General features: G+C 44.0%; 1 long non-coding RNA gene across 1 annotated transcript; it reads left to right on the forward strand.

Moving 5' to 3' along the window:
- The first annotated feature begins 5,725 nt into the window (after positions 1-5,725).
- Positions 5,726-11,117, forward strand: LOC144589380 (uncharacterized). The gene is made up of 2 exons (XR_013545458.1): positions 5,726-5,902; positions 11,055-11,117. It is a non-coding gene; the product is annotated as an uncharacterized LOC144589380 (long non-coding RNA).
- Positions 11,118-19,519: the final 8,402 nt, after the last annotated feature.

Here is a 19,519-nt window from a genome sequence, read left to right on the forward strand (position 1 = left end):
TCTCTAATGCAGAAACCAAATGGTGCAATTGTTCAGCAGGAATCTACAAAGGCCTGGTCACAAACAATACATCAAAGATAGCCACTGCTATTTTTTGTTCTGGACTAAAGTTCTCAGCCAACTGATAGCAGTAATCCAAAATGCTAACTTTTCCAACTTTTGCATTCACTTCACATAGATCAGACAATGAGCACTGAGGCTGAGAAAAAATGTGATTAATATAAGGTCACTTATAGGAATGTATTTTGTTTTTATGTGTAGTTTTCTGTGCAATTTCCAAACTGTTGGAGTTGGAAACCTCTGGTCATCCACTCAGGATCACCTGGAGACCTGCTATTAGGTCCCTATTTCCTTTCTGCTCATTTCAGTCTGCAGAGAATGGCAATAAGCTATCCAAAGTTTTAAACAAGGGTTGTTTCCATAGGGATTGTTTCCACCTGAGTCTGGAGGTGCTGTGATTTGAACCTGAGACCTGCTGCAGAATTTTGAACTTCTGGTTAAATTCCTCCAGTTGCACAGCAGAATTGCAGGGATTCACAGCACAGAATAGCTGGAGGTTCTTCAGAGTTGTCCACCCCTTTTATCATTAACTGGCACTTACAGTCTCAATAATTTACTTTTGGACATTACTTAGAGTTGTGAACAGATCAAACAGCAAACTGACAAAATACGACTGCTTCCAGCAACATACTTAAACAGACTCAGGAGAAGGGAAAATAACTCGGCAGAAAGGCAGGGCTCTCTTTGAAATCTGAGGCAAGGAATAAAATGATTGGTTAGTGCTGGATAAATTGACAGTCATCCAAGTCCAGGAAGGTTCCTCCCAGCCAAAGCTAATAAAGGCAGCTTGAGAGATTGCCACAACTCCAACAGGACCTTTTACAATGGACCCTCTACTTACGGAATTAGTCCGTATTGGAACGATGGCTGCAGGTCAAAAAGTCTGTAGGTCGAGTCTCCATTGGCCTACAATGCATTGAAAACCGATTAATCCGTAACCGGCTGTTTTTGTTCTGTTTTTGTTCCATTTTGTTTTTTTTTCTGGTCTTTAGGTCGATTCTCAGGCTGCAAGTTGAACCTAAATTTTGCGGCCAGAGAAGTCTGTAACTTGAAAATTCTGTAAGTCGAGCCATCTGTAAGTCGAGGGTCCACTGTACACCATAGGTAAAGGTTAAGGTTCCCCTTGACATTTAGTCCAATCGTGTCTGACTCTAGGGAGTGGTGCTCATCCCCGGTTCCAAGCTGTAGAGCCAGTGTTTTTCCAAAGACAGTTTCCATGGTCACGTGGCCAGCGCGACTAGACATGGAACGCCATTACCTTCCCACCGAAGTGGTACCTATTTATCTACTCACATTTACATGCTTTCAAACTGCTAGGTTGGCAGGAGTTGGGACAAGCAACGGGAGCTCACTCCATTGCGTGGATTGGATGTTATGACTGCTGGTCTTCCGATCTTGCAGCACAGAGGCTTCTGCAGTTTAATCCGCAGTGCCACCACATCCCACATCCCATTACACCATATTAATGTATAAAATCATTTACAGAAAATAATGCAACTGGCAAAGCCACTGAGGTGCAGAAGTTGTAATTCAATAAATTGCTTTCTGTGCATTTCAAATGTCTTTGTTACAGAAAATTATTCAACAGCTGCATAGGCACGAAGTTGCACCTCTTTCTTAGCAGTCTGCTCAAGTAAGACAATAACTGCATCTCCAGCCATGAACAGCTCCTCTGTCAATGATGAAGCTATCTGAACTCTGGAAACTTCTATGGCATTACAGTTGCACCTTATTAGCATTGCAAGTTCCATTGTTTTTTTCTTAATTGCCCTATAGCAGAGTTGTATAGATATGAATTTGCAGAAGACTTAAAAAGACAACAGAAAATACCCAGGGCAGAGAAGCTGAAGGATTATACTGGACTTCAGATGAGAGGCAGGGAAAGCTGTACTTTGATCATTAAGAACTACAAAGTTAATAAAGAGAATACACATATGGTCATGTTTGTCCTTAGACTAGAGCTGATGGTTTGTTTGCTCACAAGGATTAAGGGTCAACAGGATACCAGATAGGACAACAGTTTGTCCAGTTATCTACCCTATATTTGGCACTGCTTATCTCAGAGATTCAAATGTTATATTTAAAGAAATTCATTGTGTTTCTTTTTATTTTGAGACAGTGTGATGGCTGTTGTCATTATTGTTGCTGTTCTCCTTATTTAATATGCTGCTTTTAGCAACAAGTCAGAAAAGTACCAGGAAATACTCTCTGGTTCCTTCTTTTGACCAATTCTGATACTGCAACTTAAAAATATAAAAACAGAGCAGACAAAACAATACTTCTTTTCCTACTAGAATTAATAAGGCAGCAGTACACAGCTTGAATAATTCAGCTCAAAACACCTTGAAGATGCCTCAAAATGCCTTTTAAAAGTAACATTTGAAAGCAACTTGTTACAACAAAAATTGTCTTGAAAAGTCCATGCTTGAATCTGCAGAATTATTGATTGATGGATTGGATTGAATTTTTATACTGCCCGTTTAGTAAATACACTACTCTGGGTGGTTTACAAATTAGAAGTGGACTACACCTAGTTCTAAACATAGCTTATTCATAACCACCATAGTTTTTAAGGTGCCACTAAACTCTTTGTTGGTTTTGCTGCAACACTAAAGAATGCAGCCAATTGAAATATCGTGTCAGTCTTGTCAGAATCATCTTTTTCCTACATAGAGAGAGATTATCAGATCAATGCTTGTAGAAGTGGTTGACTTCAAAATCTATACATCATACATATACATGATATCCAGTTATGCTCCTCCTCATGCTATGGGCAGCTTCTCCCAATCTGGTGCTCTTCAAATGTGGAAGAATATAATTCCCATTATCCTCATTCTTGTTATGGATATTGGAAATTGAAGTTCTATACATTTGGTGGACACTTTGTTGAGGAAGGCTGGTCTAGCGTATCCAGTGTTCTTGGCTAGAGACTAGCTATCCCAATGAAACAGGGTGGATAATCTACTCTATGTGTGAGGGAGGGAGTGGGGGGCAGAGATTGACAATGTTTGCCCTCACCTTGTTTTCCAGCTGAAACTGCTGAGAGGAAAGCCAAACTGTGTCCCACAGGATGTTTTTATATCCAATTAGGATTGGGTGACTTTTGTGAATTGCAAAGCCACAGGTCATGTTGCAAAGTAAACACCTTCAAGGTACCAGCCTGGAATGTGTCAAACAAACAAGAACACTAATTTGATCATTAAACACTATGGGCTTTCAAGAGAGTCAACAAGAGTTTGCTGTCCCCACCAGTGACCTGGAAACACAAACACCTTGAGGCATGGTGCTTCTCTGGTTACAGTTCTTCTCTGAACCTATGAAGGTGCCTTATACTTGGATAGGCTCTAAGTGAAGCGACGGTAGACATTTTAAGCTAAGATATACCTTTGCCTTTGTCATTATGTGCTGTCAAGTCTCTTCTGCGTTAATGGCAACTCTAGTGGCCTCCAGTGACACACCTGATCATATCATGCGAATTAAAGGCCGTGGCTTCATTTATTGAGTCAACCAACCCCATGTTTGGCTTTCTTCTTTTCCTGGTGCCTTCCATTTTCCCCAACGTTATTGTCTTATACAGCGAGCCTTGCCTTCCCATGTTTCTTAGCCATGGACAAACAAAACAGCATGTGGAGCAGATGCCAATAGTAGGCAGCTGATTAAAACACCAAAGGAATGACAGAGGCTACAAATGGCACTTTAAAATGACAAGACATTCAAGGCCCCTCTTCACAGATTTCCAGTATCATGCTGCTTTCATCCATGGGGCACTATCTGAGGAGTCAGTTCAAAATACAGCTTTCGTCTCAACACCATGTTATAAGGATAACGATCTTCTGTCCCTGGAGTTTGTCTGCCTGATCCATTTAGATTACAAGACTTTCTGAGGATAAACTGTCCCTCTTTGGATTTGTACTTTGTCTGCGACCGACCGTTGGGCCTTGTCTTACGGCAGGGACTTTTAAGGGTTACAGATAACGTAGGTACAGATAACATAGCTGGGAGGGGGAAGCCAGCTTTGGTCTTATTCTCATCAGGTTTTCTTGCTCAAGCAGACAGTGATTTTTGTAAATGTGACGTCTGCCCTCTGCTCGCCACCCCCACTTTTGAGCAGCTGGGCAGGCAGCCGGTTGATCTCTCTGCTCCCTAAAAAGAAGTAAAGACCGTTTACTTCAGAATACAGAATTCAGGAAAAGGGGCAGGTATCATCATAGCATAAAGGCAAAGACGTGAACGTCCTGTAGAACGGATAAGAAATCCTTCCAGGATAAGCCCAAGACTCTTGTACATGGTTAAAAGTCAGCCAGGGGAGAGTTATAATTTTTATACCTACCCTAAATGTGGAAACCCTTTCTCCTTTTTAAAATGTGTGACATTTAAGAACACAAGCGCAGCCCTTTTGGATCAGACCAATGGTCTATCAAGTCTAGTACTCTGTACTTACAATGGTCAATCAGAGGCCAAGGGGAAGCCTACAAGGAATATTTGCGTACAAATGCCCACTGCCTGCTCATGTTGCCCAGCCACTGGTGCAGAGAGGCATATACCGCAGGAACAGATACTGGGTACACTCTGCAGCCAGTGTCATGTGGCATTAGAAGGTTGCTCTGGGAACTGGGAGATGCAGGTTCAAATCCCCACTGAATCACAGTATGTGATCTTGGGCCAGCTGCTTTCTCTCAGTCTGACCTCCCTCACTTGGTTTTTGTGGGAATCAAGTGGAGAAGAGATGAACCACCTTGAGTTCATGAGCAGAAAAGCATCACGTGAATAACAGCAACAAGAATAAGAAGCTGTTGATGGCCTCATCTTCCATGAAGTTGTCCAATTCCCTTCTGAAGCTGCCCAAAATTGGCAGCCATCTTGTGGCAGTGAATTACACAATGATATTATGCAGAGTGGGGAAATACTTCCCTTTATACATCCTGAATCCTTCACCTTTCAATTTCATTGGATGACCCAAGAGTTCCAGCAGCCATGGGCCAAACCTTCCAGATCTCTGAGGCAGTAGGAGAAGCATGGCTCCCATCACATGGCACTGCCGGTTTCAATGACAGATATTTTTGTCCACACACAGCTCAATACAGTTTCCAGAATCTCACAACCAGCATGGCTATACTGTCCATGGGGTCCTAGAAGTTTTAGTTTAAAGATTAGCATTTCAAATCTTTGGTGGCAAGGTGCTTTGAAGCCATACTGACCCTCATGTTGGTGTGGTGTGGGGAAATGTCATTAACTAACCCTCATGCTCCATTTCTGCTATAAGTACCTTATCCTGATTAATGGAAGGGTGGTTCTTGGGTTCCAGTATTAAAAGAAGATAAGAAAAAAAATCTTCCAGTCAACTTTCTCCACACCAAACATAATCTACCGTATCTGTTTCAGCCTATATAAGCATATTGAGTAAAATATTTATCCCTCAGGTTTATATGGTTGTGGAGGTAGATACAAAATGTAATGGGATACAGACACTGGCAAGTAACTTTCAAAGTGATGGTACCATTCTTAACACATGTAATGAGCTCACAAAGTGTTGACCGTACAAATTGTTGAGGATATGCAGAGTAACTAATTAGCTAAAATAGATTGTCAGCTGATACAAAATGGATTTCAACTGCTAAACTCTCTTTTCCTTTCAGGAAGTAGTTATACTAAGGCCACAGTTCTCCCCACGAAAACAACTTTTTGGCTAGACTAGATCAAACCACCTTTTAAGCGATCAGCATCATCACCATCATCATCTTTGAACCGCAGAACTGAAAGGGACCCTATGGATCACTGAGTCCAGCCCTGTCAAAGAGGCACAGTGGGGAATCGAACCCCCAACCTCTGACTCCGCAGCCAGGTACTTAAATCACTCAGCTATCCAGTGCTTTATTTCAAAACACAGGTGGGCGACACATGACTCTCTGGATGTTGCTGGTACCAGTAACCCCTAACCATTGGCAATGCTGGCTTGAAGGGGTAAGAGATGGAGTCCTGCAACATCTGAAGGGCCACACGTAGCCCTCTCTTGTTTTAAAGAATTGTTATTGATTCCTTACAGATAATTTAAAAAGTTTCTCTTGGTTCTGACCATTAGAATTCTGATGCAGCGTCAAGGTGCCCTGTTCCATGGACGTTCCCGGATACACTGTCTAATCGTTGAACAGCCCAATGGCTGCTGCTGAATTCAAGAAATCCAGCTGCATCTTATATGAATATCCCATGTCTAATTAGGAACAGCATATATACAGAGCCAATATTTAACAGATACTGTACTTAGGGTTTTGGTTAAAACCTGCATCTGTTATATAACACCAGCCAGTGTTTTTTATAATTTTGACTGCCTGTGCCTGGTGTTTTTGAAAAATCATCATCATCATCATTTTCCTTTAAGAAGAAAATAATGTTGTCTTATATGTTTCTTTAATAAGAAGGGGGGGGGGGAGAGACCAGCCAGTCTTCATTAGTTCAGGCTAGTAGTCTGAGGGTCAGCATTTAAGTGTCTAATTTGGCTACAGACAAATCCTTGTGTAAACCCCAAAGTTAAACAAATCCAAGATGGGCAGACTACGTTTATCACCCACTTTAAAAAAAGGGGGGGGAAACTGCTCTGTTTGGTGTCAAAGCTTCCCCTCTCTGCCTTCCCAGGCTCTCCTTGTTCCACACTTCCCCTGTCTAATCTTCAGTAAGCAGCTTCCGGGAGACACAGACAGGAAAAAAAAAAACAAACTAGAAGCTGGGAAGTACTTTTCATGCATTAACGCTCCCAATTAAGGTGGGGAAATCTAGCTTTACTTTAATGGGGGAATTTAGGGCCCATTTTCTCCCTTTCAAAGTATCTCTCCTGAAAGTTTTAATCCTCATTTATGGTATCTCTGGTTCCGTAACTGCCTTGCACACTTGTGAAGATTTGCAGTTCAATTAACGACTGTTTTTTTGTCCCCACGACTGGCCATCTTTTCTCTTTTTATGGTGTTTGCCTCCCTCCCACTTGGCAACTCTGTATAATATAATATCAGAAGAGCCTGAACATGTGTTCATAGTCTAAGCAAAGAGCAATTGAATTTGTTCTCTTAAAGGCAGACTGTGGCCTCAGGCAAGTCACGTAGGTATATGTATCCTTTATCTATTTCTTCCCTCTGCCAAGAGGCTCCCATTTGCTTCATTTGTTCAGCAGAAGAAAGGATAATGTGCCATGCATTCTGTTAGATACTGAACTGGCTTCAATGCCTATGTGTTCCTCCCTTGGGCCTTGCTTCTCGGCTGGCAATCCAAGCAGAGAGAGAGAGAGAGAGAGAGAGAGAGAGAGAGAGATGGACAGTGTGTGTTTTCTTGGCTACCTTGTCCATGCTGGCAGCAGGATTCTGGGAACTATAATCTTACCCCCTCCCCATGTTTCTGATCTCTGTCTATGGCATTCCACATCACGCATTCCTCTCCCTCCCTCCCGTCAGCGCCTCCAACACCATTTCTTCCTGATTGCAACAGCTGTTCCTGTCAGATGCAGATCCTTGTGACGCTGTGCATTTTTTCACAACATTGCAAGGAAATAAGAATAATGATGCTGAAGCGTAGGCACTCCCTGCCAGAGTGCTAAGAAACAACTGTCGCAGAGTTTTGAATTTCGGCTAAAATTCCTTTTTGCTACACAGCAAAGGTACAGAGACTGACAGAGGAGAATAGCTATAAGCTCCCCAGAATCTAACCCTTTCTCATTAACTGGCACTTACAGTCTCAATAACTCACTCTGAGACATTTATAGGAGAAAGAATAAAATACTTTTCTTCATTTGCAGTTGCTTGAAATTACAGATCTGTCTATTCTGCTTTCTTTACGACTCTCATACTTAGCAACCGACGGAACAGTTCAACAGCAAACAGACAGCTGCCATAAACTTACCTAAAAAAGAGGGAAAAAAGCACTCAACAGAAAGGCAGAGCTCTCTTTCAAATTAAACGCTGAAAGGAACAATTGGTTAGTGCTGAATAGACCAGTGGTTCTTAACCTTTTTGAAAGAAACGCCCCCTTGAGCCATTGAGGAAGTTATCATCACCCCCTCCCCGCAGTGATGATATCTTATTTATTTATTTATTTATTTATTTATTTATTTATTTATTTATTTATTTATTTATTTATTTATTTAAGACACTTAAATCCAATGACCCCTGAAAATAAAATAAAATTCTAAGAAAATGAAATGCCCCCCAAAAAGTAACATATAATGATTTAGTTGCAAGTGAATTTTAAGACGCAAAAAGAAATATAAAAAGGGCATAAAAACAAATGCAGGAACTAAAAATTTCAAGACAAAAAGTCTGAAATTAAATTAAAATTGGAGGAAAATATATATTCATGCACACTGTAAAAAGGCTGCAGCCATCTTCACAGGTTTGGCTTGCTCCAGCGCCCCCCTACCACCCCCCTTCTGCTCCAGCGCCCCCACGCCGCCCCTTTTCGTTCTACCGCCCCCCCTGAAAAATGAAATCGCCCCCTGGGGGGCATTATCGCCCACGTTAAGAACCACTGGAATAGACAATCACCCCAGTCCAGAAATGTGCCTCCTAGTCATACAAACTACAAACATCATGTGAGGATGCAAATAAAACTCCAACAGTTACTGCTTCAGACAACTGCTTGGAAGTAAAATTTTAAATAACACAATTCTTGGAATTAATCCATGCTCTCCAATGAGAAAGGTATTGGTAAGAGAAGAAACAGAATACAAAACAGCTTTGTTAAATCAAGGTAGTACAATGTTGTCCCTCTCGGGATGCATTCCTTGAAAGCTGTCACAAACTATATAAAAATATCTGAAGCCCATTATTTATCTCCTAATGACCCTCTGCCAAGTGAAAGGAAGCTAATTTGCAAGTCCTACAGCAGAAAAACCACAGTGCTGGAAAATTAAATGGCCTTTATTTCTTAAGGCAGCTCTACACCAAATTATACCGCCCCAAATTGCCTGCTTCTGCTCTCAGATGTGTTACAAATAAAAATGGAATATTCGTATTAGTAGTCCAATCCCCCCCCCCCCAAACTGACAGATCTAATTACCGGTCACACGTGGCACTCATGGCTGGTGTCATTCCTGTCATGCCAATCACAGAAGTGGCCCAGCTGTTGCTTCCCTGCCTCCCTGCACAGCCGACCACTCAACAGCTGAGTGGGGAGACTCATCATCCTGCCTCCTCACCAGAATGGTCGGCTGCACAGGGAGGCAGGGAAGCACCGGCTGGGGTACTTCCACAATGGTTGTGATGGGAACGACACTGGCCGCACGTGCTGCGTGGCGACCAGTAACTGGGCCTGCCAGTTTAGAGGGGAGGTATTGGACTTTCCAGGCGCCTGTGGCATCAATATTCATATTTGTATCCCTGGGGGATACATCTCTAGTTACAAATGTAACTTGAGAGAAAACTTCATTATTTTTGCAGTGTAATGTAACTTTAAATTACTTACATAGCTATAACGCTATATGTACATATATATATAGAGTGGTCTGGTGGGCCAGATAGGCGGGGTATAAATCAATCAATCAATCAATCAATCAATCAATCAATCAATCAATATGGGGAAGGACCTTTAACTATCACCTAGTTAAAGAACTGGCTTGTGCTGAGCCACCCTGCTGCATTGTGATGGGTTTTATCTTCTTAGGAAAAAATTAAAATGGTAGTTTCTTCTTGAAACCAAGAAAGTAGATAAGTTACTTTAAAATATTAAATTATGAAGGTGACAAATGACCTTGGAATCATTAGCTCAGTAGTTTAGGTCTCTGGCGGTAGAGCCAGAGGTTGGGTGTATGATTCCCCACTGTGCCTCCTTGGTAGGGGGCTAGACTTGATGAGCCATAGGGTTCCTTCCAGCCCTGCCATTCTAAGATGGTTATTGTTATTATTAGAAGCAACACCCCACCTTATAAAGGAATAAAGGAAAAAAAAAGTTTTAGGGATGTGTGGGGGTAAGGAACTGTCGTCTGAGTCAATAAATTTCCCCAGCCTCTGGCTTATAGCAATTTCATGGCACAGGTGAAATAGTTCCAAAGGCAAGCAGGTCAAACCAGTTCAACCCACAGTTTCAACTGTCATTCATAGGTTTCTGTCTTAGTGAGTCAAGCCGCTGCTTCATCAAGATTAGGGCAGCCTGCTCCGACTGACGTCAGTAGGCCCAATATTGGGGCATAATGTTTACAGGTGGATGCCAAAGCTCCAGCCTCCAATCAGAGCTTGGTATGAGCATTCCAGTGTGCCCTGCCTCTGTCCATCCACCCCTCTTTGTTAAGGGTGCATCCATCAGCAGATTTTAATGACACAAAATGCTCCTCCCCGGAAGTCATTCTGGCAAGGCATAGCCCTGTTGGCCCTCAAGAAACAGTTCACAGCACTGCTGTGACCACTACCATTCCCCATTATCCCATAGGAGCCCCCTGCCCAAATTACTTTGCTGAAGTCTCCCAACCCAAGAGTAAAGTTATAAAATAATGTAAAAAAAAGGTCAGAGAAATGCACAGATTTTAAGAACATTTATGATCACTTGCTGAAGCTACCTATAACTGATCAGTGTCAAAGAATGCCTATCCTGCTCTTATATAGATAGCTTCAGCAGATCATTTTATTCTTTTATCATATCTTTCCAGGCTCTGCTGCAAAACTTGGTTTTGAATGTCAATGAGCTGCCATTTCATTATTACTAATAGGATTCTGGCCACTGTGTTTTATTACTCTTATTTTGTGCACCATGTTTGTAGAGTTGCCCTGAACATTTCCTTATGCATCTTTTAAATAAAGACATATACAAAATAAACAATAACACTGTGGAATAGGTTCAGCAAAGACCCAAAGAATAGCCCAAGGTCATCTATGAGCTTCATCATCTTATGTAAATGTATCCCAAGTCAATTGCATGATGAGATGTGTTTGCTTCCAAATTAAGAGTCCTCGCAGAACATGTTCTGGAAGTGGTCCTGATATGGGCAAAAGTGTTTTAATTTAATTTATTAATTTATTTTTCAGAGGCAGCATTTGATCGTTTGATGCTGACAATCCTAGTCATTTCAACTGGCTCCTCCGCCCCATTCTGCCTTATCTCAGCACTCCACACCCAAATTTGCATACACAGTTTGCTTTCTGGCATGCTCTGGCATAAAATCAAAAGCATTATGAAATAAAATATTTGTTGCAACTTCAGTGCATAAATAGATTAATCAAATACCACTGGATGCCTTGTTTGTGTTGGCGCTCCACCAAGAACAGCCTGCTAGAACATGATTTCAGAAATCAGGGAGCAGCAAGTTAGGCAAATGTTAAGGGCTGAGCAATCCAGGAATCCGGTGCCCCATCTTCCTTCCTTCCTTCCTTCCTTCCTTCCTTCCTTCCTTCCTTCCTTCCTTCCTTCCTTCCTTCCTTCCTTCCTTCCTTCCTTCCTTCCTTCCTTCCTTCTAGTTATGATATGGGGCAGGGCCAAAAATATACCTTTATTAAGATGCAGCACCTCCAGGTTTCTTGTTCTGTGTGAACAGTCGTTATGTCCTGGCATGCTGTTTCCAGCATATGACAACCCTATGAATACATGGTTGTCAGAAGATCCTGCATTTAGAGCTCAGCTTCTTCTTGTTGTTCTTTCAACATATATACCGCCCCACAGTGCTAAAGCACTCTCTGGATGGTTTACAACATAATTATGCAGACACCTCCTAGCAAGCTGGGTACTCATTTTACCAACCCTGGAAGGATGGAAGGTTGAGTCTACCTAGAGCTGTCTACCTGAACCCATCAGAATCAAACTCAGGTCATGAGCAGAGATTTGACTGCAGTACTGCAATTTAACCACTATGCCCCAGGTCATGCAAACTAAAGACCATGGCAAGCTACATATACTGCATCAGTCCATCCCATTGTATGTTCTCTTTTCCTATGGCTTCCAACTTTTTGTATTATTGTCTGTTCAGAGGTAGCAACGGATCTCATTACAAAGAATCAAACAATAGGCCTGAGCTTGGAAATATTGCTTTTTTGGACTATGAATCCTAGAATTTCCTAGTCAATATCAGCAGCAGCATAAAGAAGGGAACAGGCCAGTCTTTAAACTATCTGATATTCCCCCTCCATCATTTACCCAGGACACTTTTCCATAACTAAAAATAAATAAAGAACTTTGTTACTCCACCAAGAGAGTCAAGTTATGGCTCAGAAAGCTACAGTCACAAGGCAAGGCTGTTATTGGGAGAGAAAGAAGTAATTTCAAGGATCTCTTTATGTGTAACTAGTTACTTCCAAGCCCAGCTTCATGAAAGAGTACACTGCATGTTTTGTAGTGCTGATGCGCATAATGGCAGCATCTGTATTCTTCTTAAAATGACCAAACTGGATGTCAAAACAAGTAGAGGAAGTGGAGTGGAGGACAGGAAGTTCAACCTTTATGACTGCCTTCTCCAATCTCCATTAATTCATAGATTCTTCTGCACAGAGAAGCCACTGAATACACATGAGCGATTAGAGAGAGTGGCATTTGCTGCCACATGAATCTTAGATGACAGGAATCATACATTTTGATGGGCAATTGCAGAGGGCTACATATGAGAGTGGAGGTCACTGTCAAATTCTGGGAGCCCTTTTGTCTGTTTTGCTTTGATGTCTTTGCCTGTTCACTTGTGCTCTCTGAATGGTGTGAGGAGTTAGAAGAACCCTAAGCAGCACGCTTTGCTTTAATAATGAGGTGAAGCTCCCGCTTTTCTTGGCCTGTGTGTGGCTTCTGGTTTAAAAGATTGTGTTTCTAGAATTTTTTTTTTGTATACAACAGCAACACAAAGCATCAGGAATGTTGCTTAAATTATATTTTGGCACTATGACCCACTATGAACTGTGCTCACGACCTGGGGTTCAAATCCCAGGTAGCCGGCTCAAGGTTGACTCAGCCTTCTATCCTTCCGAGGTCGGTAAAATGAAGACCCAGCTTGCTGGGGGGGGGAGCAACGTGTAGCCTGCATAATTAAATTGTAAACTGCCCAGAGTGTGCTTGAAGCGCTATGGGGCGGTATATAAGCAGCACGCTTTGCTTTTTAGTGTTTTTTTTAAGTTTTTCTTTAATGTTGGATATTAACTAGAGATTGGGGGTATTTGTATTCATATACAAATACCCCCATCTTTAATATTAACAGTTCATGATCAGTAACACAATCTATTTCTAGTCTTGTTTTGGCAGAGGGAATATAAGTTCTCCATCTGCTTCCATTTACATACTCTATTTTATGTCCTTTTATGCCATCCCAAATCTGCTGCCTCAATTAGGCCTGGCTCCATCAGGAAACCCACATCCTAGTTTGGGGATATAAAAATGAGTTCACACCAAAATTTTCCACTTTTGCTCTGAGTGCCTGAAGGAGCATCTCTTGGGTACAGAGTTGAATTTACAACACTTTAAAAAGACTTTTGTCTGCCATCTTTTCTCTCTCTCTGCATGTTTCCTTTCATGTTTTTAACAATAACTACCATCTAAAGCTCAGTATTGGGCATTAAAAGTTATTATTTAAGGTCTTGGCACAAATACAGGCCTATGATGGGTATTTTCTCACAGCTCCATGGCAACCTGGGTCAAGCTGACACTGCCAAACCACCTTTGCTTGTACTTTAGTAAAGACAAAAGCAACATGTCACTCACTACACTTTTAAGGATGGCCAGCAGCAGACTGGCTCAGATGCTAAACTCATCCCAGGCATGTAATAATTATAACCTTAGAACTGCAGAGCTGGAAGGAACCCTCTGGTTCATTGAATCTAAAACCCCTGCCAAAGAGCCACAGTGGTGAACTGAACTCCCAGCCTCTGGCTTCGTAGCCAGGTATCTAAACCACTAAGCTATCCAACAGTCCCTTGACTCTTCTCTCCCCCACAACTGTCTCCAACAGTGGTTATTGCACCTGACTGTTAATACTGATTGGTTCACCATGCAAGGGACAAGATGTCTTCTGTAGTGTACAGAAGGCAACTGGACTGGCAGTTGAAAGTTACCTCATGGGCAGTGGGACGGCATCCTCCACCATGACTGAGGGCAACAGGCTAGTTTGAGGATTGAGGGAAGGCTGGGTGGCACATCTCCCTTTGCCCATAGTAGTGAACGGATGGAGAAATGCCACTGGTACCTCCAGCACTGGCCATCTGAGGTGTTTGTCTCATTCTGCCCAGTGATAGATGCCTCAATTTGTCTGACTATTCCTCTTCTCTTTCAATCCTGGCTGAATGGTGTCATAGGAGATTGGTTTTATGATCCAAATAAGTTTGGCTCCTGTGCGAAATCAGTGCAGGAAGCAACTGTTGTTTCTGGATGCAATGTTTAGGGATTGCTTTGTGAAACCTTTTGAAGGTCTCTTGACTGTTGAACCAGACCTTGATGGAAGTCATTCATGACCATTATTGTTGAAGAGTACATAGCATGGTCTCTGAGTCCCTCAGTTGACCAGCTCTGGTGATGCAGGTAAAAATACATATTCTTGGATTTTATTTTATATTTTGACCATGCTAGGTATAGTGTTCACAATTATCCAGATTTTTCAGCATCTGTGAGGGGGGCTTGTAACCATTCTCCTGCAGATATGGGGGTCTTACTGTGCTTTCTGAATCAGAAACTTTACTTCTATAGTGTGTTATGCATACCCATAAAAATGGCTTCCTTACCAAAATGCTGATATCAAGTCACAGCCAGCTGAACCCACACATCTACTAACACAAGTAGGAGAATACACTATAAGGAGCTGAAATAACCAAAGCCTCCCAATATAATAATAATATAGGCACATTCAGAGTTAACACCTCTGGAGTAAAACATTAATGATGTTGTACTCCCTGTCACCTCAAAAGATGATGCACGTGATTGTGGAATTCATAGAATCATAAAATAATTGAATTGGAAAGAGTATATAAGGCCATGGGGTCCAACCCCCTGCTCAAGGATGTAATCCAAATCAAAGCAGATCTGACATCCAGTTGTTCGATTTTCTCTTGAATGCCTCCAATATGGGAGCACTCACCCCCTGTCAAGGTAATTGGTTCCATTGTTGTACTGCTCTAACAGTTAAAAGGTTTTTCTTTATATTCAGCCTCAATCCATCTGCCTGTAGTTTGAGCCTATGATTACGTGTCCTGCACTCTGGGATGATCAAGAACAGATGATGCCTCTCCTCTACATGACTGTTTTTCAAGTATTTGAAAAGTTTGATCACATCTCCCTTCTATCCCCTTTTCTCAAGGCTAAACATGTTCATGTATTTCCTCATAGGGCTTCGTTTCCATTCCCCTGATCATCCTCAGAGGAGTAGAAACCAGAAAGAGAGAAAACAACCTTGCGTGTGGGAGAAGAGGGAGCAGAGTGAAAGTCAGAATTAGCCCCAGAATAGACCTGCAAGGGGAAAAAAAAACGGGGTGGGAGAGAAAAGAAATAGAAGAGAAAGGGGAATTGCTGGGCATTCTAGAAGGGGGGGGGGGAAGACTCATGACAGCTGAGAGGAAGACTGGATCACTGGGTGGGTCCATGGGTCGACCTCCAGCGTTTAACCCTCCTGCTTTGCAGATTCTTTACCAGCAGAATTCACTATGCCACAATGATAGCTACATTACATTTTCTACATGGACATGTGAACCACTAGGTGATCAGAGGCAGCCGCTTCCCTCAGGCAGCAGATTTTGCAGTACCAGTGTATTTTTGCAGTCTATCCAAGGCATGGCTCCACATCAGTTTTAATGTACAGCCATCTCCAAATTATTGCCCATCTCCATTTCCTCAGTTGTGGCACTGGCATGAGAGTTTGGGCTGTAAACTTCTTTGAAGTGGCATATTTTCTCCCCACTTGTACTCTGCAGGGAGCTGTCCATGGAGTGCTCATGGTGTTGATGAAGATGAGGCTTGCCAGGTCTCAGAGAATGAGCTGCAGTGCCAGGAAGTGGCTGTGCTTCCCTGAATCTCCACGCCAGGCAGACAAATGTCAGGAGGAGAGGTGGAAGAGAAGGAATGAGTCTCGTTTATTGTTTAGGGGTGGTCATAGTGTTTGGGTACACAACTCCAACCCTCTCTGAATGGCACAAGGGCTCACTGGCTTCCTGCATGTCTTGGACACATATTTAGGAAGTCGTATAGGGGACCAACGGTGCCTCTCCCACTCCTTCACGCCTGCAGACACATTACGTTCCCACTGTTGAAGAGGGTCCTGCCTCTTGTGACATCACAAGGCCCCACATCATGACCTCACAGAGACCCATCCCATGGCATTGGGACCCAGATATAATGAGGGGATGGGGAAGATGCTCCAATGAAACCCCGTGACAAACAAGACAACACTTCAAAACCATTCCACAAAAATACTTTTATTGATTTTTGAAGAGGCTAAATGGGTATACCAGTCTTCAGGGGAGACAACAGCCTGGTTCAGCTCCAGCAGGACGCCTGCCTTCTGGTCCCTCGCATCACCCTGGGGAAGAGGAAGCCTCGGGCCCTGCAAGAGAGAGAAAAACAACAACTAAGGGGCGAGCTCGTCAACTGCTGTCAACCGGCTTCAACCCAGGCATATCCACCGACCAATGTTCTGGCAACTTCATCCCGAAGTTCCGCCTGCCAACATCCACCGGCTTCTACCAGGAATATCCACCCGTTCATCTCTTCCACTCCGCTACTGAAGCCAGCCTCCGCCAGCTCCCGAATGCTTGGGTCACACACACACCCCGGCAGCATCCCCATGGAACACCAGCCAGCCCATTCACACACACATTCACACACACACACAACGTCCACTGGCTTCCACCAGGAATATCCACCCATTCATCTCTTCCACTCTGCTTCTGAAGCCAGCCTCCGCCAGCTCCCGAATGCTTGGGTCACACACACACACCCCGGCAGCATCCCCATGGAACACCAGCCAGCCCATTCACACACACATTCACACACACACACAACGTCCACTGGCTTCCACCAGGAATATCCACCCATTCATCTCTTCCACTCTGCTTCTGAAGCCAGCCTCTGCCCGCTCCCGAATGCTTGGGTCACACACACACCCCGGCAGCATCCCCATGGAACACCAGCCAGCCCATTCACACACACATTCACACACACACACAACATCCACTGGCTTCCACCAGGAATATCCACCCATTCATCTCTTCCACCCTGCTTCTGAAGCCAGCCTCCGCCAGCTCCCGAATGCTTGGGTGACACACACACCCCGGCAGCATCCCCATGGAACACCAGCCAGCCCATTCACACACACATTCACACACACACACAACATCCACTGGCTTCCACCAGGAATATCCACCCATTCATCTCTTCCACTCTGCTTCTGAAGCCAGCCTCCGCCAGCTCCCGAATGCTTGGGTCACACACACACCCCGGCAGCATCCCCATGGAACACCAACCAGCCCATTCACACACACATTCACACACACAGAGACAACATCCACTGGCTTCCACCAGGAATATCCACCGGTTCATCTCTTCCACTCCGCTTCTGAAGCCAGCCTCCGCCAGCTCCCGAATGCTTGGGTGACACACACACCCCGGCAGCATCCCCATGGAACACCAGCCAGCCCATTCACACACACATTCACACACACACACAACATCCACTGGCTTCCACCAGGAATGTCCACCGGTTCATCTCTTCCACTCCGCTTCTGAAGCCAGCCTCCGCCAGCTCCCGAATGCTTGGGTCACACACACACCCCGGCAGCATCCCCATGGAACACCAGCCAGCCCATTCACACACACATTCACACACACACAGAGACAACATCCACTGGCTTCCACCAGGAATATCCACCCATTCATCTCTTCCACTCTGCTTCTGAAGCCAGCCTCCGCCAGGTCCCGAATGCTTGGGTCACGCACACACTCCGGCAGCATCCCCATGGAACACCAGCCAGCCCATTCACACACACATTCACACACACACACACAACATCCACTGGCTTCCACCAGGAATATCCACCCGTTCATCTCTTCCACTCCGCTTCTGAAGCCAGCCTCCACCAGCTCCCGAATGCTTGGGTCACACACACACTCCGGCAACATCCCCATGGAACACCAGCCAGCCCATTCACACATATTTCAGAACAGAACACACGCCTGGGCTTCCATCCACCAATATCCACCAAGCTTCCGTCAGCTGGTTTCAGGAGGCAAACATCCACCGGCTTCATCCGCCAACCTCTGCCGGCCTCCGCCTTGCGGCCTCAACCAGCTTCCTCAGGCAGATTCCACCAGCTTCTGTCTGCCAACGTCCACCGACTTCCCCCCGGTCCATTGCTGACATCAGCCGGCTTCAAGCCACGGATCTCCGCCAGCCTCGAGCTGTTAACTCGCAAGCCCACTTAGCAAGTTCAAAACTTGCCTTGGGCAGAAGGGCTGGGTCCCCTGCAGCCACCACTGACACTCTCTCTGCTGGGCTCCCTACGGCCACTGGTCTCCCCTCTGGTCTCCTGCCCTGCCTAGCAAGCCCCTTTTATCTGCCAGCAGAGAGGTGTGGCTCCTGTGAGGTCACAAAGACCCAGGAGGATGGGGTTGGGTTCCCAAGGGAGCAGCACCCTCGGGATTGGCTGTCCTGAAGATGATGTCAACAGCCCCTCTGATCATGTGATTTACCCACAGAAGCTTGCCATTTTATATGATTTTTATATATGTATTTTCATTTGTGGCCTATAAATGTACCACCTGTCACCAATCTCTCTGATTAACTCTCCCCATGTTGATCTTCTGACAGGATTCTAGGCTGTCACTCCAAAAAGTTATCTTCCAGCATCTGCACAAAAAGGAACTTTTTCTGAGCTAGGGGAAAAAATGAAAGTAATAATTGAATAAGGATGGGTACAGTAACACAATGCAGCCTTTGACCCTTTGGGGGTCTCTCTCGCTCTCTCTATTTGCTTCTTTTTGGACATTTTTTTCTTGTACTTGCCATGCAAAAGGTAGCATAAGGAGCCAATTTAAAGAAGACCTAAGTGTTTGAAACACATACCAGTATTTTAACACCATCCCTGCACTATCAAATATGCAGCTGTGTTTCAAAGATGCCCCCAGCCTTTGGAACTCCCTCCCACTGGAAGCCAGACTTGCCCCATCTTTGTTGTCCTTTCATAAGCAGGCAAAGATCTTTGTCTTCAGTCAAGCTTTCACTTATTGACTGGCTGCCTGGATTGGGATTTTGAATGGACTGTTGTGACTTATTGCTTTGAACGTGTTTTTGGTGTTGATTTTGTTTACTGTTTTTAGTGGGGTATTTGTTCCTGCAAACCCCTTTGTCCAGCAGCTTTTTAAGTGTGGCTGTTAGGGACTGAATCTGAAACTTCCTGTATGCCGGACTTGCTGCCAGCCTCTGAACTGAGTTGCTCCTGTCACATTCTCCATTGCTGATGCCATCATTGGCCTTAGGTGGCATTCGGTTATGGATTCCAGGCAGTAAATTTAACTATTATCGTGCTTGCATACTTGTGTTTGC

This window comes from Pogona vitticeps, chromosome 5 (assembly GCF_051106095.1).
Source record: "Pogona vitticeps strain Pit_001003342236 chromosome 5, PviZW2.1, whole genome shotgun sequence".
NCBI classification, from domain to species: domain Eukaryota; kingdom Metazoa; phylum Chordata; class Lepidosauria; order Squamata; family Agamidae; genus Pogona; species Pogona vitticeps.